Below are 18998 nucleotides of genomic sequence, written 5' to 3' on the forward strand. Positions count from 1 at the left end.
TCAACTACAAATTAAGTAAGATACTGATGATATTTTGGAAAAGAAATTATCATAACATGATTGATGTAAATAAAGATAAAAAATTATAAATTAGGTGTGTTAAAAATAGTACATGCTTAAGTACCTAACTTAAATAAGAACATGGTCATTTCTGAAGATTGTTATATTGATAAAAACTCATTTGGAAATATGTTAAAATACAGAGAATAATTGTTCAATCAGAGATCATGATGGAAATTGCATATAGCGTATGCATTGTGGTAATATTATAGACCAAATTTTTATTTTAAAATGTACAGTGAAGAAGAGAGAAACATTTTACAACTAAAAAAAATAATTTCCTATGATGAATAGTTACTTGATCAACGATTTAGAAATTGGTCTAATCTCACACAGGCCTGATCAAAATGAACATATGCAGGTACAAGTTTTAAATACCAAGATTAAGAAAAAAAAATCTTCAGACCACTGAAAACAAAAGGAATTATCCATAAAAGTGAGAAGTAATAAGGTAGGCATTGACTATACTAGATAGAAAGCGAGGTAAGGGCATGCGTGTAGAAAATCAACAGTATAACCATTCTGTGACTTCAACAAATTTCAAGACAAGAAACAAATGGAGGAGTTATTTTCATATATCCAAAATCTTCAATTATATTTTACACCCAACATAACCTGAAAAACATAGTTTTGATATTAATAATTCTAAATAAGCTTCACGAAAGGCACATGGAAAAATGAATAAGGAAATAGCAATTTAAGAAATACCACTGAAAAATGATATACTTTTGTTAATATTATATAATGACTCTTAAAAATTAACAGATTTTGGATAGGAAAAATTGGCTTAGAGCTTAGATTAGTACTACTCAAATTAATCATGTCCACTGCTTGCTTGTATAAAATATGTTTTATTGGGAAAAGGCCAGGCACTCTAATGTCTTTGTTATCTGTGGCTCTTTTGTCACTCCAAGACAGATGAAAGCAGTTGTAACAGGAGTGCATGAATCTCCAAATATAAACGATCTTTGCACTCTCTACCCAAAAATGTTAATGCTGATATATGCCCAATATTTACATCTCAGCAAAACCTAACTCTGAGGCAGAGACGGATAAATAATTCCAAAACTTCATTAGTGGCTAGGAATGTTAAATAAAAATGTACCAATATTATAATGGCCATATTTTAAGTGATTCTTATTCCAAAGGCAATAGTCAAATTGAATGATGGATTGAAGTGGTTTATGTTAACATAAAATTCTTCTGTTCTCTAATATTAATAGAAAACTATGTATTGGTGCTCAGAATGATAAACCTTTGTGTCATGAAAAATAGTAAATACACACAAAGCGAATGAGTAATATCAAAGTAGAGCATTCAAAAATAGTATCAAATTAGAGCATTCCAATTTACTTAGAGCATTCCAAGTAAATAAGTATACATGTTCACAACAGCATTAAGACAGAAAATAAGTAAATAAGAAGTATACACAAAGAAGTTACAGAGTGCATGCTAATTCATGAACTAGTGTCACCCCTGCCAAGAATCCAGAAGCTGATGTTGCTGGTCCTGTGTGAAGGCCTTGCATGCATGGCTTTACATGGGAATGAGAACCAGTTCTGCTGACAGAAGGTACAGAAACCTGGATTCATTTTTACTTTCTTCAAATGTACTTATCTTGGTTTTGAACAAAATCAAGATTATGTGTACAGAAAGTTTTCATCAATCAGGAAATGTCTTTCCTTTTAAATACATTTGGTTGCTTCTAGGCTGGATATTCATAAATGCTTAATGTACTGAAAATTGCTGACTTTCACTGATAGGCAATAATTGATGCTACTGAAAGGTTGAGTGTATTGCTGGAAGTTTCCAAAGGTCTGGAACTTAGAATGTTCTATTTTTTTTTTTGCATTTTGTGTCGTCTAGGAAGCGAGCACAATGCCTACTTCCGAATGGTTTTATACATAGTAAACATTTAGCTATTCACAATTTATTTTGTAAAGAAATGTAGGTTTTGCAGGGACCATTCCCTAAGCCAGGGCTTTTTGAACTGGACTCAACAGATCCTGTGAACACAGAATTCTGAAAGGAATCTTGGAAAGACGAGAGAAACATGATCTGCTTAGGTGTTGAGATTCAAATCCCGATTTGATAAGGCATTTTGAAAATTTACATATAAAATCCTCACATAAATATGTCACTACATAACCATTTCCATTTGGAAGTCACATGAAGAGCCACATTTATCACCTATAAATCCAAACATTGCAATTACAGATCAAGATTTTTTCCCTTCTATACACTGTTTAGGAGTTTAATTTTATTGAACTGCAAATCAATAAATCAGAGTTAGTTAGAGGTTTGATGACAGATGTAAAGAACATTAAGTCTAGTTACAGGCTCTTTGTAACAAAATAGATTGTTTATTTCTTAAAATATTGATTATGTCTTTAGGAAATGATACTAAACATTCTCTTGGTTTAAGTTTACTTCCTAACTGTATTTGCAGCAATAATGATACATATGTCATTTCCTCTCCTTCCTTCCTAGCCTGCTTCCTTACTTCTTTTTTTCTCTAGGTTTCTATTTTTCCTTTTTTTTGAAATTTAACTTCTACATAAAAGAGAGAACATGTAATCTTTTTCATTCTATATCTGGTTCATTTTGTTCAGCATGACATGATGCCATCTACATGCATCCATCTTGATGCAAATTGTAGAATGTCATTATTTTTGCATCTGAACAATAATACTTTACTATTATTTTATTGAATCACATTCCACATTTGCCTTATCCTTTCATCTGATGATGTACGTGTTGATTGACTCAATGTTTTGGCTACTGGAAAGAGTGCTTCTAAAGAAACGGTGCTGCATGCATCTCTTTGTTAAGACATAGTTAGAATTTTTAGGTGAATACTCAATAGTGAGATAATTGGACCCTACGGCAAATCCATTTATAGTTCTGAAAGAAATCTCCATGCTGGTTTCCACAGTGGCTTCACTTACTTATATTCTTACCAAGAGTGAATTAGTGTCCCTCTTTCTTCACATCCTCACCGGAATTTGTTTTCTTTGACTTTTTGGATTTTAGACTTTATGACATGGGAGAAAATCATTCCATTGTGGTTTTGATTTGGATTTCCCTGATGGTTAGTGATGGGGAGCATTTGTTTGGCATTTGTATTTCTTTTTTAGAACTGTCATTTGAGGTTCTTTGGCCATTTCTTAACTTTGTTCATTAATTTTTGTTGTTGAGTTTGTTTCTGATATAGCCTGGGTCTCTTATTGGACAGTTAGCTTATAAATATATTTTTTCCATTTTCTCAAGTGTCTCCTCACTTTATTGATTGCTTCCCTTGCTTTCAGAAGGTTTTGTTGTTGTTTACTTTGATATAATACCATTTGTATGGTTTTTCTTTGGGTTGGTCTCATTCAAGAAGTCTTGCCCTATAAAAATGTGTTGTAATTTTTCCCTATATTCTCTTGCAGTAACTTCTTGGGCTCAGATCTTCAATTTAGGTGTTTGATCTACATTTATTTCTTGCATATAATATGAGACAGTGAATGTATTTTTATTGTTCTAGATACATTCATCAGCTTTGCCAGTATTATTTATTAATTAGATTATCCTTAGTCACAAAGCAATATCTGAGCAATTCTTTGAAAAAAAAAAACACAAACAAAACTGACTTGTATACTTGCTATATACAAATCAGTTAATTTCTCTGATCTCTGTTCTATTCCACTGATTTCTGTATAAGTATCATACTGTTCAATTACTGTGACTTTGAAGTATGCTTTTAAGTCTGATGGTTGTAGTATCATTATTTTTATTTTGCTCAGGATCGTCTTAGCTATTCTGTCTTTTAGTCTGTTGTTACTACATATACAGTTTAGGGTTCGTTTTTTTTCAACTTGTGAAGCATACCGTTGTTATTTTGAATGGGATGCAGTGGACCTGTTGAATACCTAGTATATTATAAACATATAAAGATACTCATTATTCTGATCCATGAGCAAAGCATATTCCCCATCTTTGGTGTCCTTGCTTAACTCATTTATCCATATCTGATAATTTTCAGTATCATCATCTTTCATTTCTTTGGTTACATTTGTTTCTAAATATTTGAAATTGTGTGGCTTTGTGAATGGGACTTCCTTCTGTATTTCAGTGAGTCCACCATCGTTATTCTGCAGCTTGGCTGAAAATTGGAAGTTTTGGTGTTTGTGGAAATAAGCCTGTAGAAATATGAAGATAGCACCATTTCACTTTTATTTTTAATCAATAGATAATGCATGCAACTAAAAATATCAAGAAATGATAGGGGAACCACATCCTATCAGTATATAAATAAATATAAAATCTAAAGCGGTATTTAAAACTCTGCATCAGAGGCTTTGAAAGAGTTTCCTTGGAAAGTTAAATGAATGAGATCATCAATGAAACCAGAGGATGGCATTTGCAAATATGATTATATGTACATTTATATCGTTTTGTCTCATTTAAGATACTTATATGTACTGATCAAAATAAAACAATTTCCATGCTATATTCACTCATAGTACTTTTGTGTCTAATTATTTTTAAAACCTGGTGCAGTTATAATTTTAGGAACATACATATTTGTTTCTGTATTATTGAGCTGCAGAGGATTTAAATCTTGGGTTCCTCATAAGGAGATGTTGCAGATGCTAAAAATCGTCCCAGTGGTTTTTAGTTCATAAATTGCTCTTAATGGGTATTTCTAAACTAACTCTCACAGTGGCCTCTATAGGAGGCGTAAATAATAGCTTAGAGGGCTCCACTATTTTCCTCACGATCTCCAAAACACAAAGAGCAACTAAATTATGCAATCCTTACCTTTGGATTCTTGTGCCTGGTGCCAGGTTTCTACTAACAGCCTTTCAGACATCAGCAAAAGTAATGGGAAATAATTTACTCTTAGACTGACCTAAAATGACAATCATGCTGCCCAACTAAATAAGAATGTTTGGCATAGAATATGTCTGAAGGGTTGCTAACTTAAAATGATACACAGTTAAAAATATTTTAGATAGACTCTCAAAGAGAGAACTGAATAGTGTCTGCATTGCATAAATGCAACGATATTATGGTCTACCTTGCAGATTTTATTGTGTATGTGGAACAGCATAAGCGGATATGTCTATCAAGGTGAGAAACAGGACCTAGCACGGTGGCCTAGCGGCTAAGCTCCTCATCTTGAAACATGCCAGGATCCCATATGGGCACCGGTTCTAATCCCAGCAGCCACACTTCCCATCTTGGGAAAGCAGTCAAGGATGACCGAGCCTTAGGACCCTGCACCCATGTGGGATAGCAGGAGGAAGTTCCTGGCTCCTGGCTTTGGATTGGCACAGCACTGGCTGTTGCAGTCACTTGGGGAGTGAATCATCAGATGGAAGATCTTCCTCTCTGTCTCTCCTCTTCTCTGTATATCTGAATTTGCAATAAAACATGAATAAATCTTTTTTTTAAGTGGGAAACAGAGAAAAAGTGAGTAATATAAAGACTAACATGAAGTCTTAGAAAGTATGAAAGACTGATGCAGAAAGCTGGTGTTACATAGATTAATTAGAATCAAGTTGTTAAGGGTGTGTGTGACAGTGATATTGGTTTGGATATGGCAGAACATGTTAATCAAACATAGAAGGCAAAAGAATGATCAGAAAGATCACAAGAGTGGTGACAGTGTGTATGCGTAGCAGGCAGAATGAGAAGCCAATGTGGTCCACAGCCAAATTACCGGAATTTTTGAGTAAGTTACATTTCATGGAATAAAGAGTTTGCGGATATAATAAGAGTTGAGGCTTCAGGGTCCATAATTAATCTGCATTATCCAGATAAGCTCTAAATGGGATCACAATTCCTCCTAGCAAGGGATAATTGTCAGTATCAAAATGACTCATCAAGGAGCCTGAGCTTCCTGCCAGCAGATAGCCAGCGTGACAATGGACACTTCTGGTAGGGTATCTTTGAGGAACTGCATTCTACCCACCAATGTCTCCAGTGAGCTTGAAGTCAGTCTTTCAAGATTTGGATGGGAATGCAGTTTGGTTCCATCTTTCTAGAACTCCCAGCCCCAAAATTCAGTTGTGGTAGCACAGACCCATGACTTAAACAGCTGTGAATTCATAAACATGGAGGTATTTTTAAATCTGTATTGAACATTTATATTATGAAAAATTATACATGGAATTAATTTTTTTAAAGAAATGAGCTTTTTAAACTCAATTTTCCCAAAAATATTTTAAAATCTCTTGTATGCAGCTTTTAAACCTTCAAACAGGGCATACTTGCTAAATTAGCATAGAGAAACTTATACGTATGATTCAGTGGTTTGGAATAAAGTCCTTATGACAAAAGAACAGCATGACTTAGACATGATAGAATAGGTGGCAAAATTTGCATGCAAACAGAGGAAACCTAATAAGTGACTACTGCAGGAGTCTAATCAGAATATCTCAACATGAGTAATAAAATCAGTGAAATTAGTCATGTTGAATGTTTAGATCATGGCAACTTCATGAAGATTATTAAAATGACCTTGAATGATAGGATGATGTGCTAGTTAGTTGATACACATTAATAAAAAGCAATATTCATGTGAAAAGTATGTCTTTCATAAGCCTTTTGTTTAGTATCAGGTAGTGAAGGATCATGGTGGAAAATATGTTAAATTAGAAAGGCAGATTTTTCAGGCAGAAATGACAAGTATGAGCTTGTATGATACCAAGATGTGAAAATGACATTCAGAAGAAGAAATTTAAGAAAAGTAAGTCACTTGCATTTTAAGGAAATACTATTTCTTAAAGAACTTCTGTTTCTTTGGCTATATTTAGAATACAAAATGTGTTCAATTGCAGTTCATCTATACAGTCAGGTTTGCATTATTTTAAAAGTATTTCACTTTGTAGTAACTCTTTTATTTTTATCGAGTTTAAATGTCTGTGCTAATACCCTCACTTTTTAGGTTCTGCAAGGCATGCCCTTACTTTGAATATTATCTAACATATTCACTATGCTGTTATCAACTCATTGTTAATAGATCTACCTCCTGGTATTTCTATTATGCTATTTTCCTATAATTGTATTACTTTAGCTCAGCCTTTTACTATTTATTTTTCATTCTCTTACCGTAGTCTTGTCTTTCTTATCATTTTCCCATAATTCATATTACTAGCTAATCATGATTCTAAACTTTAGAGACCATAAATAGTTTCCTATATTCCTTATAAAACCATCATTCCATTCAGTCTGGCCAGTAATCTTTGATTCTTCACTGACTTTTCTGAAAATTTTATTTCTCATGTACCACATCCAGTACGTAATTATATCCTATTAGCTTCGATGACCAATATAAGCAGAGTACGACCAACTCTCCTTATCTGTACTGAACACCCTCTCTCACAATCCACTGTATTTTCTCATCTGAATCTCTGCAGTTGCCTCCCACATACTCCCCTGCTCTGCCATCACCCTTGCATAGTCTTCTTAGCCCCAGATACACAGTGTTCCTGTTACTTTATGAGTCATATCAGGATATTCCTCTAATGTCAGCTTACCAATGACTTTATTAGCTGTCTTATCCCTAAGAGTAAAAGCAAATGTTAGAACATCTCTTAGGAGGCCAGCCTTATGTGACCCAGCTATGTTCTTGGACTTGGACTCTTAGGACTCTCCTTCAATCACCCCTGCCATGTCCCTGGATGGCTTCAGATCTTCCTGTGAGAAACTCTCTCAAGCAAACTATGAAAAAAATCCTTTTATTCTTATGTGTTACTATCATATATTTTTTTTCCTTAAACCATGATCACTTATAATCAAACATGTGTACTAGGTGCCCATACCTCCTTAGTATTGTTGTTACTTCTGTGATAGGAGAAATTACATTTGATTCACTTGTACACACATACATACAGAATAACAATATAAACATGTGGATAATTTAAAAATACAGTAATCAGTGCATGAAATTATATTGATTAAAAGAAATGTACCAGTGCTAATTATAATGGAAACAGCAGAAAATAACCATATATGCTAATATGCAAGTGAATGATAATATTCCTGCAGATAATATTTCCCTTATTCAGAATTCTTTCTGGATGTATGCGGAAGGAAGGTTAATAACAAAGCCCATGGAACTCTGGAATGGGACTGAGACTTAGAGGCATATGACAGGTCTCCAGAAGTTCATAGGTAATGGCTACATGCAGCACTGCACATTTATTTCAAAATTTTGATACCAATGGAACAATACTTAATTACATTTCCCATGAGCTTACAAAGTAAATTTTTATACTTCTAAATAAGCACATCACACAGAATATTAAAAATCTTCTATTTACGTGGTGAATTTGTCCAAAGCACAAGTGAAGCAAGTAGGCTGAAAATCAATACCAAGCCGTTACACAGGACCTGAAAATTTGAGGTAACAAGGCTGGCTACATTGGTGAGGCTGACTGCTCTGCTAGCATCCCACGTGGGTGCTGGTGTGTATCCCACCAACTCCACCTCCAACCAGGCTCCCTGTTATGCCCTGGGAGGGTCACAGATGGCTCAAGTCTTGAGTCCCTGCACTCAAGTGAGAGACCTGTGGAAGAAGCTCCTGGTTCTTGACTTTGAATTCCTCAGCTCTGGCCATTATGGCCATTTAGGGATTGAATCAGTGGATGCAAGAACACTCTCTCTCTTTTGTTTTCTCTCTATAATTCTACCTTGAAATTAAAAAATGAAAAAAAAAATATGTTTTTTAAAGTCAAATATAGAGCGGAAGAGAGACAGAGAAGATTTTCTATCTGATGATTCACTCCCCAAGTGGCCACAATGGCCAGAACTGCACTGATCCAAAGCCAGGAGCAAGGAGACTCTTTCAGGTCTCCCACGTAAGTGTGGGGTCCCAATGCTTTTGGCTATCCTTGACTGTTTTCCCAGGCCACAAGCAGGGAGTTGTATGGGAAGCGTGGCTGTCTGGATTAGAACTGGTGCCAGTATGGTATATTAGTGTGTGCAAAGTAACAACTTTAGCTGTTAGGCTACGATGCCAGGCCCAATTTCTTCTTCTTCTTCTTTTTTTTTTTAATTGAGGTAGTTCTGGGAGACAGCAGATGATGGTTCAAGTCCTTACATTCCTGTCAGCTTCTGGGAAACCTGACTTGAGATCTGAAATTTCTAGTTTGTCTGTGTAGCTATGTATTGCTGTAGGCGTTTGGGGGTATTAAACCAATGTATGGAAATACTCTTTATTTGCCTCTGTTTCTGTAAACTTTTAATTACTAAAACTAAATAAGTACTTTATAAAAAATCATGGTAAGAACCTTAGAGAAAGCATAAATATGTAAATGCTTCTTGATAAGGAAAATAAACTGCAGAGATGGGGTCTAATATTTGAGATTGCAAATAATTAGCTCATTTGAACCTGGAATTTTCATGCAAAAATATCTCTCATGTGTATTTTATACATGGACATTTCTAGGTCATGTGGGATATGAAATCCTACTTTGGTTTTAACGTACTCATCTTCAATTCAGAGAACACATTGCCATGTCCTCACTCACAGGCACAGAGATGCTGTATGCTATCATCCAAGATGCACAGGACCAAAATCATTAATGAAAAAAATATTAAAAGGCCTTTGTGGTTACATTGGAGTTGAACAGTTGAGGCAGAGCACACATGATCCCCCTGAGTGAGCACAATTATTCCATTTAAAGGCATTCTTGGGCCAGTAGGCTCATTGAAAAGTGATCTAGTGCAGCATATCTTGCAATGTGTGAGGACTAGTCCAAATAAGATAATTTACTCTTTTAAAAAATTCATCCCATGAAATAGGCTTGACAACAGTCTCAGGATGACAAAACAGATCCACAGTCCAGCCTGAGAGATTTTTCTGAATCGTCTAGTTATTGGCTGGAAGTTTGTCTATTACTCTAAGAGTCAAATCAACTTAAACATCCCTGTGGTAGGCCATTTGGGTAAGGGAAAGAAGAACTCTTCAAAGAGAGCTGCTTTTTCCAAGTTTTGCTTTTACTGTTTTTACTCTGGCTATCCTTTATCAACAATAGCATTCTTGGGCCAGCATGACAGATTATTGGCGAAATCTTCATTTTTCCAAGTGCTGAGGTCACATATGGGTGCTGGCTCGGATTGTGTTTCAGCTTCTCTACTTCCCAGCCAGCTCTCTCTGTGACCTAGGAAAGCAGTCAAGGATGCCCCAGAACCTTGTGACCCTGCACCCGCGTGGGAGACCCAGAAGAGCTCCTGGCTCCTGGCTTCAGATTGGCTCAGCTCCAGCCATTGTGGTCACTTGGGGAGTGAACCATCGGGCAGATCTTCCTCTCTGTCTCTCCTCTTCTCTGTATATCCACCTTTCCAATAAAAATAAATAAATCTTAAAAAAAAAATCTACTAAGAGAATTTCAGATATCCAAGCCAGTATACTAATTACTAATAATGGCAGACATAATATCTCAGCCCTAGCATTATAATATCCTATTTTCCTTTCTAACTCTGCAGTTCTTTTATGAGCAACTAATTCCCAATATTAAATGCACTTCAACTGAAAAATCAGTGCAGCTTTCAATGACCAACAGGTGACACAGAGCACACGGAACATGCTCTGTTGCCAGTGGTTCTTCTATTGGCTGGAAAGCTGACTGCTTTCTCTATTATCTGGACAAAAAAGAGGACAGAGGGAACCCCGCTATCCCCTCAATGCTGGGCCATTTTCTGTCATAAAGGTACTCATTCCTTGCAAGAAAAATAATGGCATCTTTTTTTTTGATAGGCAAACTGCTAATTGAGAAGCTGTATAAATTGAAATGTGATCATCATCCACAATGTTTTCATCCAATATTTCAGGGAACAGCTGTTTGCTAATACCTAATCTCACATTTAAAAATGATCAGCTACAAACTGAAATGATCAAACATTGTAAAGAAAAACACAGCAAGCTTTTTAAAAATTCCTGAATAGAAATTTAAACACAAAAGTCAGATTTACAGAGAAGTTACTTCCCCCCACATTTTTACATTCTGCTAGGCAAATATTTTGTGGTTATGGCAAATAATTCTTCCATTAAAATAGCATTTATTGACATTCCCTATTTCTGAGTTAATCATACAAGTAGTTTTACATAAAGGTACTGTCAAGTGCAATTATTAAAGCTGAGCATTTTTGTATTTGGAAAAACACTCAATTTTAAAACTCTGTGCAGTAGTGAAGCTTGCCCTTTCAGCTATGCTTAACTGAGGCTTAAATTACAAGCAATAGAATTTAATTACACCACATTTATGCAAAACACAGTAATTGAACATACAAACAGAATAGCCATATTATGAGAAAATCAGTGTCTTTAGGAATATTCTGAACTTTTTTTTAATTTCATAAGATGTAAGAAGTAAGAATGGGAATTTAAATTGCACCCTTATCATTCAAGGAAGATATGGAAATAACTGTGATGAGCTTGGACTGAGTGCAAATTTGAAATATTTTACTTATAGGAAGATAAATAATACACTCACACACACAAAGATATATCTCATTTCCTGTCACACATTTGATTATAAATCCCAGGAAATTATAGTTCCTGATACTATTATAAATGAGAATTACAATAGCTGAATCTCCTACTGACTGAGAAATGTGCGTGCGTACACACACACACATACACACACACAGTTGGATCTTTGGAATTCACACCTACTCATTCTTCGGGGCGTACACAGAGCAAGTGGAACAGATTCCCATGGCTAATCGCAAATCCTCTGTGGTCTGTGACCTGCCTTTTCATTTCTGTCATTGTTCAATTTCCTGGCGTTCAACTAACCTCCATCACCTTCTTGCTCACTGAGATAATTTGGTTTGAGGAAATTCTCTTACAAACTGAGAATTCCTACCATGCAAGCCTGGGATGGGAGCCTATTCATGTGAAACACACATGCATCTGAGTAATAATAGTCTTGCCACCATCACCCATTAAAAAAATAAAAACCAACAGCATTATGGGTCAATTTGTACGTTAGTTTAGTCAAAGTCTCTTATGGTCCTTAATTAAAGGAACGTAAGGCTTAAATCCCTTAGAGAAAAGGAGAACTGACTGGAACAATACTAATTGCAGACTCAGAGAGCCTGTATAATTGTCCTCTTTTCCTGTTGGAGCACCACACCAGGGAGAACAAATATGCCTGTGTTTTATTATCTTTATCCCAGAGCCCACATTTGCTGATTAATTTGTTTGAAATTTTCTTTCTAAATTTAAAGGATTAAATTACATTGCCTGAAGATTTATTTATCTTTTTTTTTTTCTTTCCAGCAATGTTAAATATTATTTGGAAACACAGTTTGGAACTATTTGATCATGTCTCCCTCACCAGCAATAATACCCTCAAAATGAATGTGTTTGCTTCAAGGTCTTTACCCCAGCAAGAAAACCAATGGAAACAGAATGCTATATTTTATCTTTCTTTTCCTCAAACCGCTGTGCTGGATGATGTCAGCAAAGCCTGACCATGTCTGAATAGTATTAATCCTCTGGTCATAGGTGAAGTCCCTGTTCTAAGCTCCAGAACCACCAACTTCAAAGTTCCTGTTGAGCTCCTTTGTTCTCTCCCTGACTCTTTGGTCACTTCCTAACCCAGCGTCTGCACCTTCAGATTTATGCTCTTGGAATACCTCGCTGGACTCAATGTATTCCAGTTCTGTTGAGTGTCTGCCAGTTCTGTTTAAGAGCACCTAGCAGATCATACCCCGTTCCCCACCGCATTCTTGGATCAAGTTCAGAAGTCAGTGACATGTTGGGGTAATATAATTAAAAACAAACGCTCCTTCCAGTCCAGGAAGCCTCACCTCAAAGACAAAAATGACACATACTTTGTCTTGGCTCATCCTTGAACCAGAGAGTGATCCGAGTCAGGCAACCTCGTAAGAGATCGCAAATCTAAGAAGAAATCTCATCCTTCTCCGTGGTCAGATATCGCTATTTCCTGTTGCCAGATGAACAATGACTGATCCTTTGGAAGAAGGCCTTGAGAACACCATTTGTCACACACTGATGACTCAGTTGTTAACTGCTTGCTAACGTATTGGCTTCATCCACAGGACCCGCAGACATCTCATATCTGTAAGCTAGGAAGAGGTGTGTAACCCACAGCAAAGTGCCCTTAGTTGTTATTCTCCTGCCTTCCCAAGTGAACTAGATTTTCGCAGTGATTATTTTCAGGTCCTTGAGAAAGTTATTGTGGTGTCTGAAAATTGACAAGAAGTTTATTTTGCATGTAAAAGGATTATCTCATACTCCTAAGAGATAGAAATGAAGCTCACATTTACAAGTCATCTGAATTAAACACTCTGAGACCGTAAAGAAGCGTGCGTTGCATCTTCTGTGTTTCCAAGAGGGAGAAGGTTTTTTTTTGTTTGTTTGTTTTGTTCTGTTCTTTTTAGCTTATACTTACTGCACTGCTATCCTAGATGCTGATAGCTCTCTGAAGAGGAAAAGCTGATTAATATAATCCTCTCTGCTTTGTGAGGACTCCGTGTTATTTCACAGAGCATCATGGTCTCTAGTTGAGACCGTTTTGTTGCTAATGGCATGTACAAGATCTATAGATTTTTAGGTGAGCAGGTACATGCATATACTATGTACAGGAACTGTGTAATGGAGACTAGCAACAGAGAAGTCAACACACATTTCAGTAGAACTTTCTACTCCCCAATAAAAGATGGGCTCTCCATGAAACTGTTTTAATCTATCTTGACAATAGGATGCTGGCCTTTCTAGGAATTTTCAGACCTATAATTTCATGATACATTTATACAGCAGAATGATAAACGTGTGATAGTTGGTGCAGGGTTATATTATTGCAATAATATGGTGGAAACAGTGTGGGGCAGGGAAGGGTTATGTTAAGAGCGGAAAAGAAAATACCTGTGACAATGGAACTATATCATGAAAAATAAAAATTAAAAAAGTAAACAAAAAGTTGGATGTTAGAAATTAAATTTACCAAAGGAAAAATATAAACACTGACATGATACAAAAGTATATTGGGCAATGAATTGTGAAATGTGGCTGTACTCACCAGCAAATTTAATAATGGGAAAGGTAGGGCCCAGCGTTGTAGCCTAGTGGCTAAAGTCCTCACATTGCATGTACTGCATATCCTGGCTGACCTGCTTCCCATCAAGCTCCCTGCTTGTGGCCTAGAAAAGCAGTTGAGGACATCTCAGAGCCTTGGGACCCTGCACCCATATGGGAGACCGGAAGGAAGCTCCTGCTCTTGGCTCCTGGCTCCTGTCTCCTGGTTTCGGATCAGCTCAGCTCTGGCCATTTCGGTCACTTAGAGAGTGAATCAGCAGATGGAAGATCTTTTTCTCTGTCTCTCCTTCTCCCTGTGTATCTGACTTTCCAATAAAAATTGACAAATCTTTTTAAAAATGGGAAAGGTTATGGGTTTTGTGCATATTTAGTTTGTTAACCTTATGTTGTATTGCTAGAATGGTCTATACCTCATTGGTCAAAAATATTTAATGATTGGTTTATCTATCTGCATTCTCTTTGTGCCAGATATACTATAGTAATCAAGAGAAAACTGCCTAATGCTCCTCTTGCCACATTCCTGCAGTTGATGGAAAACAGCATGTCCACCTGCCCATTGCATAGTGCTTCGACATTCTGAGCAACTCTGGCTGCCTGTCAACACATTTTTACTATGTTCTTGGTTTATTCTTCTCTACTAATGAAAATGGAAAACTTGGCAATCTGTGACATCCTCTAAATTGCATATGTAACTCAATTTATTAATTTATATAATCCTCAAATTTGAATTAGCTACACAAAGAGAAAAGAACACTTGAAAATAGGTGTAAAGGACAAAAAGAAGTCATTATAAATATTTCTAACTGTGTTTTGCATCTAAGATTTCAGAAAAAAGAATGAATTTTGGTAGTTGCTATCTCCAACATGTTCATGTCATCATTTAGAATGACACATTTTGGGTTCAGCATGGTAACTTAGTGGCTAAAATGCTTTTCATAACTCACCATGCAAGTAACAGTTAATAGATGACAATTTAAGCCTCCTCTACTCAGAAAGTAAAATAACATGTTTTCTATTAGTTGTGATAGTTAATATGCATACACAGGTCTTTCTCAATTTGCATATGTATATATGCTAGGGTTTTATGATCTCTGATTACTTTGAAATTTACTACATATTGGTGACATAGTTATATTTTTCATATGATTGTTTTATGCAGCCTTTGCCCATATTTCTGCTGAACTATGGTCCTTTTATTTTTCACTTACTCAATTCTTCACTTAGCCAAGCATTAAACACTGACTGTAATATCAATTAAATATATATTCTAGGGGGTTGGCATGGTGGGATAGCTGGCTCATCCTCTGCCTGCAGCTATGTCATTCCATATGGGTGCTGGTTTGTGTCCCAGCTGCTCCATTTCCAATGCAGCTCTCTGTTTATGACCTGGAAAAGGAGCCAAAAATGCCCCAAACCCTTGGATTCTTGCACCACATGGCAGACCCAGAAGAAGTTCCTGGTTTCTGCCTTTGGATCTACTCATCTCTGGCCATTTCAGCTATGTGGGGAGTAAACCAGTGAATGGAAGATCTCTCTTTCTCTCTCTCTTTCTTTCTGCAATCTGCCTATCTAATAAAAAGAAATGGACCTTTATGAAATAAATAAATGTGATCTCAAAAGTTATGAATCATTTTATTCATACAGTTGTATCTATGAATTACATTAATCTGTTCTCTTTGCATAGGTATAACATTAAAATAAAAACAAGTTTTTTCACTATAACTTATTTGTAATACTTCTGCATAGAATATTTGTGTGCTTTCATGTTTGTTTATTTTTGCAATATTTACTATGATGTAAATAGATACACAGATATTACTTTTAGATTGGGTCACAATTTGGTGACTTTTATTCATTTATTTATTTTTTCAAAAATGTTCAGCTTTGTACCTTAGCAACTCTTCCATTTTCCTCTATCCTTTGACATTTTTGCTAAATATCACCTTACTTTGTGGCTGTAAAAGATACTGTACTTCACATTGTGTATTCTCTGACCCAGCTGTAAAATAAACCACTTCTCCTAATTGCTCTGGCACCTTCTTTTGCAGAATGATAATAAAAACACAATTTCTGTGCACTATATATGCCATTTATTTCTGGGATATCTTTGCATCTAAGACTTTTTGTGTAAGAACATGGGAATGAATAAACTAAATAGTTTTTGTGCATATCTATGTGAATATCTCAGAAGTTCACAAATGTGGGCAAATTATCATGAGTTTGTACATTGCTATCACACCTATCAGTGTGCTCGCCTTCAGAGGACAAGAAACCTAGCTCATTACAGATTAGTTTTTATATGCTTCAGTTACATACTTCTTTATAATTCTTACAGGTAGATACATGACTCCCTTTTGTGAAATGACTATTTGTAATGACTTATCTACTTTGTAGAAACTTTGCTTTTTAGATGATGATAGTGCACCAGTAACTGAGGTTTTCAAGTCTTGACTCATTTTAGCGAAGTACATGAGACAAATAATTTTCCTTTCTTTTTGCTAAAGCAAATTTATTTACAGACTTGAAAGAGAGTTACAGAGAAGCAGGTAAACAGGCTCTTTGCATAGAAATTTCTGGGTTGAGTACATGCATGAATTTACATGCATGTGTTTACAATTGGTCTATGCAATAAATATAAAATATTCTGCATGAAAATCATTTAGAAAAGACAAAATTACAATGCATATTTGCATAGCGTCATTTTTTCAAGAGGAAATCCATCTGTTGATAATATAATGTATAATAAAATCATAAATAGTACAGCAATCAAATTGATATTTACATTCTGCTTATTAAAATAATCACATATATCACATAAAGGTTATTTTTTTTCTCCAGAATGCATAAAAGAGAGAAGGAATGGATTTGGGAAGGAAATTATGAACACACAACTTTCCCACAAAGGAAACATTTTAAGGGTTTGGAACAAATTGTTCTGGTGTTTAAAGTCTCTAAGCTTGGGTGATTAAATTCTTTACATTCACACTTATAAAACAAATAGCTTCTATCTTGAAGTGCAAATACAAACTAACAACAAACAAAAATAAAAATAATAGAAAAACCTCTTAATAAAACAAGGCAATTGTATTTATCATAACAACAGAATACATACTAAGCATTAAAATCAACCAATAAATATCCTACTATATTTATTATCTCCATTTCTCTCATTCTATGGTACAAATTTATTGGTGTTGCTGAAACATTTTTATTACCCTTTTCTCCTTTTTTCCATTAATTATTTTTAGTTTGATGATTTTTACATAGTTGAATTAGGGTGATAAAATCAAGTGCTACAGGAAGGTGCGTGAGATTACCATTTTCACATTTCTTTTTCTTTTTTTTTTTCCTTCTGGATCTCAGTAAAAGGAGTGATAACAAATAATTTGTAAATGTATACTTAGTGTAAAGATAAGCTGTCATGCAAAGTGAGCTCCCTGTAAATGAGTTGAATTTATATAATGCAACTATGATTGGCATAGCCCCCAAACTATACCTAGGAATTATTAAAGACATAATTTGATTAAATTAAAGCAAGGGAGTTAATAATACACAGTCAAATGTTATTGAATAGATTTCTGGATTTGATGAGGTCTATGGCATCAATATCCAGACTGAGATTGCAGCGGTCTCCACATGTCTGCTTTCTCCTTTTTTTGTGGCATGCCATTTAAACACATTTACGGCTCATTTGGATTGTACTGCTGGACATGATGTTCTGAGCTTGGTTCTTTTTTTTCTGCATTAGTGCTTCACTTTTCGCATTTCTTATTTTACTTTCTTCTACTTTATGAATCTTTCCTATAAATTATTTAAATAATTTTTGAGCTGATATATTTTTAAATTAAAAAAATATTTCTTCATTTTTTCCCTTTTTCTTTTAAAAGTATGTACTTACTTATTTAAAAGACAGAGTCACAGAGGAGAGGCAGAGGTAAGAGAAAGAGAAGTCTTCCATCTGCTGGTTCATGCCTCAATGACCGCGGAGGGCAAAGCTGGGCCAATCCAAAGCCAAGAACCTGGAGCTTCTTCTGGGTCTCACACATGGGTGCAGGTGCCCCAGCACTGGGAGCTGTCATCCACTTCTTTCCCAGGTACATAAGCAGGGGCCTTAATTAGAAGTAGAACAGCCAGAAATCGAACTGTTGCTCGTAGGGGATGCTGGCAGTACACAAAGTGGCATACACTTCTACATCGTAACACTGGCCCCAATTCTTCAATTTTCATTCTTATTGTTATCATTATTATTATTAATACTTTTCAGTTTCTCATCAAAGTATGTCACCTGGCTAGTTGCTGTATTCATTAGTTATTCCAGAATCACTGTTTATTGCTTGTTTATGATGTTGTTAGCTAAACTTAATAACAGGTATCATGTTATTGATTTTTTAAATTTTATGCTTCATGTTTTTGTACTTTTTATGTGAACATTTATGCTTTGTATTATCAATCCAACCATGAGAAGAATATTGATAATGTGCTGTTTACTTTGTTGTGTTTTCTATTTTCAGGTAACTCACAGTAATTATTAATATAGCTTATTGATTCTTTTTGAATTAAAAGTTCTTTGAATTCTTTAAATTTACTTAGATGGTTGTAATATTTGATTTTTACTGGAAGGAACTATAAATTTGTACAATATACATCAATATATGTTCATGAGGCAAGTATACCCACACACACATATAACATGTGTGTAATGCAATTTTGGGAGTTTTGTTTATTGTTAGGATATGACTAGAGTAATAGCAAGGTTAGTTTCTTTCAAAGGATTAGGCTGTGTCTCAACTGTTTCAGTGAAATTCTGATGAAAGCTCCAAACACTTTCTGGTTGCAATTCCCTTGTTTCCTAGGGTTATCAGAACTTCAGAAAGCCTGC

The sequence above is a fragment of the Ochotona curzoniae genome, unplaced genomic scaffold, assembly GCF_017591425.1.
Source record: "Ochotona curzoniae isolate NIBS_2020 unplaced genomic scaffold, NIBS_Ocur_1.0 contig_64, whole genome shotgun sequence".
NCBI lineage: Eukaryota > Metazoa > Chordata > Mammalia > Lagomorpha > Ochotonidae > Ochotona > Ochotona curzoniae.